Genomic DNA, 3,486 nt, shown 5'->3' with positions numbered 1-3,486 from the left:
CCTGAGGACAGGAAATGGCTACAGTTTATGTGGAAGGGCCGTTATTACAGATTTACTTGCCTCCCGCAGGGGTTATCTTCTGCCCCTCGCATTTTTACAAAGTTAATGAAACCTGTCTTTTCCCACCTGCGATCCCTTGGGATGGTCGTGTTATGTTATTTGGATGACTGTCTTTTCATTGCTTCATCAGTAGAGATTTTACAGGCTCAGGTCAGCTATGCCTTGCATTTCTTTGATTCCCTGGGTCTCACTGTCAATGTGCGGAAGTCGGTTCTGGAGCCTACAAAGAAGGTTACGTTCCTTGGTGTGGTGTTGGACTCTGTCGCCATGACTACCACCTTAACATCTCGTAGGAAGGAGCGCATCAAGGAACAAGGCTTGCTGCTACTTAAGGGTAATGTCACTTTACGGGACTTATCATCTTTTATTGGTTTGACAGTGGCCTCTGCACCTGCAGTAGAGTTAGCTCCTCTCCGTTACAGGTATCTGAGTTGATTCGAGACCAGGGTCTCGCCTGGTCCTGTGGTGATTTTGACAAGTTTATTACTTTGGATTGTCATGCCCAACATTTGGTCGCTTGGTGGGTGGCCAATATAGACTTTCAGGAGAAGTCTCTCCTCTCTTCTTCCCCAGATTGTGAGTTGTTTACAGATGCCTGTCTGACTGGTTGGGGCGCTTCAATGGGACACGTCACAACTGGAGGTCACTGGGCCCAGGAGGAGCTGGATCATATAAACATCCTAGAGTTGAAGGCCATTCTGTTGGGCTTGCAGTCCCTGTGTAGGGATAGGTCTGGCTCCCATATTCGACTCCGTTCTGACAACACTACTGCAGTTGCTTGTATAGATCGTTGTGGCAGTACAAGACCTAATCTTCATGCCCTTACAGTGCAGATTTATGAGTGGGCTGCATCTAGGAATATTACCCTGTCAGCACAGCATATACAGGGTTTGTACAATGTGACAGCTGATGTGGAGTCCAGAGTTAGTAGGATGGATGGTGAGTGGATGTTACAACCCGATATTTTTAACAGAATTTGTCAGCTTTTTTATACTCCAGCTATCGATCTTTTTGCCACTCGCTTAAATGCTCAATTGCCTGCCTATGTCTCCTGGAAGCCAGACCCATCTGCTATGTGCACTAATGCCTTCACCTTGGATTGGGGTGGTAAGAGCTTATATGCATTTCTACCTTTCAGCATTGTCTCCAGAGTTCTCCGGAAACTACAGAACAACAAAGCAACAGCTCTCATGATTCTTCCACTCTGGCCGACACAAGTGTGGTTTTCAACGGCCCTTCAGTTGTTGGCAGCCGATCCAGTTTTGCTTCCACACTGTCGTCTGTTTCTCCCTCAACAACCAACTCTAACACACCCTCGAGCTCGGAGGTTGGTTTTGACAGCGATGGTGCTCTCCGGGCAGCATTCATACGTCGTGGCCTTTCGCAGGAGATTGCCCAGTTTTTCCTTCGTTCCTGGAGAGCTAGTACTAGGGCACAATATAGGCCGCATATCAGCAGCTGGTTGTTGTTTTGCCTCCGAAGGAAAACTGATCCGTTTCAGCCACCTGTGAGTATTCTGTTGGATCACCTTTTGTTACAATATCAACGCAGCACAGGTCGGGGATACAGCTCCATGAATACAATCCGTTCAGCCATCTCTGCTATTGCTACTATTGATGGTCATCCTGCAGGACAACATCCGTTAGTCTCTCGGTTTATGAAGGCAGTTTTCTTAGAGAGACCTTCTCTTCCAGGCTCCCATACAACTTGGGATCCTCAGGTAGTGTTGGATTATATCTGTGGTCTTGGCCTTACTGTGGACTTGTCTCTTCTTCAGTTGTCAAGGAAACTAGTTATTCATATGCTTTTGTTGTCAGGCCACTGCGGCCAGACCTTACATTTACTAGATCTTAGAAACATGTCTGTCACAGAGTCTTGGGTTGTTTTTGGGATTGAAGACTTATTAAAAACCTCTCGTCCTGGGGTCCACATGTCAGGCTTGTTTTTTTATGCCTACCACATGACAGCCGCTTGTGTGTTGTTGACACCATCAAGCATTATCTAGATAGGACTAGCTCCATCCGTGGGTCATTTACGAGTTTTTTCCTGACTACATGACCTCCGGTTTGGTTGGCCTCCCAGGATACATTGCGTCGTTGGGTGAGAGACGTGATGGGAGCTGCTGGCATTGACATTACTGTCTTCTCTCCCCATTCTACTAGGTCAGCCTCTTTCAGTAAGGCAGCCCGGATGTTGCCTCTTGCTACAGTAGTCTCCACCATTGGATGGGCAAGGGAGTCTACTTTTACCCGACACTTTCGGAAGCCTCTTGCCCAGCAGGTCCAGTTTGCTAGGGCAGTTTTGTCGTAATGCTTTTGTTCTTTTCTCATGTTAAATTTTGTAAGGGTTTGTGACCCCCTTCTTAGGTTTGCGAAGTGGGGAAAGAATTTTTTTCTGTAAGTTTCCGGGGATTGGGTCCCATAATGTTCAAGAAATATATTCACTATATGTACTTGGTTGTGGCATAAACTTAGGGACAAAAATTGTTCTGTACCCTGTGGAAGGTTCTTGGGATTGTTTGTGATACTGTCCTGAAATACATGTGATGGGTCTTATGTTTGCTATTTTGGTAATTTCCTTAACAATGTTCTGAGTATTGCTTTTCGTTTTTTCCCTGGATTTTGTATTTTAGTAGGTTTGAGGAACCTCTTTAAAGCTCTCGTTGGCTACCGCTGTGACGTCAGTTGCAATTCGTGACGTGAAATTGTAAGATTAAACGAGTACTTACCAAGTATGAAGTTTGATCGTAATTTCACGAACATTCAACGACGTCACAGTGGTGTACAACGCCCTCCCTCCCTACCCTGTCTGTTTTGTGATCCTCACTTTAGGGCGAAGGGTCTTTGCGGTAATTTGTAACTGCTTCCTCAAACCTCTTCTCTAAAGTGACTGACGGTGGAATGGTAGCATGGCATCTCGTTGTACACCACTGTGACGTCGTTGAATGTTCGTGAAATTACGATCAAACTTCATACTTGGTAAGTACTCGTTTAATCTTACAATTATTCGGTATTCGGCATCCATGCCGGATAGTTCTCGTATCCGGCCGGATAAACCGGATAATTGCAAAACCATATTAACAGTTAATAATTACCTTGAAAAAGATACAAATAATATTTGAATAAAATCTAGGTCTGTGACTGTTAGATTGATGACACACAGGTGGTGAAAACGTAGTCAATCTTGTGAATCTCGTCCCATACGCGTCAGTGACGAGTACGGGGCGGCTGTCTTACAGTTATACTTTTGTATGGCTTCCTTAGGGCCTAATTACATGCTTTATTTATGATTCACCATAATAATAATAATGGGAAAGAAAACCTCATACGGTAACCATTATAATTTAGTATTATCTATCAATTTCTTATTATTGCAACACTCAATATCCGGCCAGATAACCGGCCGGATATTGTTGAACTATCAAAC

This window comes from Portunus trituberculatus, chromosome 44 (assembly GCF_017591435.1).
Source record: "Portunus trituberculatus isolate SZX2019 chromosome 44, ASM1759143v1, whole genome shotgun sequence".
Classification (NCBI taxonomy): domain Eukaryota; kingdom Metazoa; phylum Arthropoda; class Malacostraca; order Decapoda; family Portunidae; genus Portunus; species Portunus trituberculatus.
Note: the sequence above shows the minus strand (reverse complement) of the source record.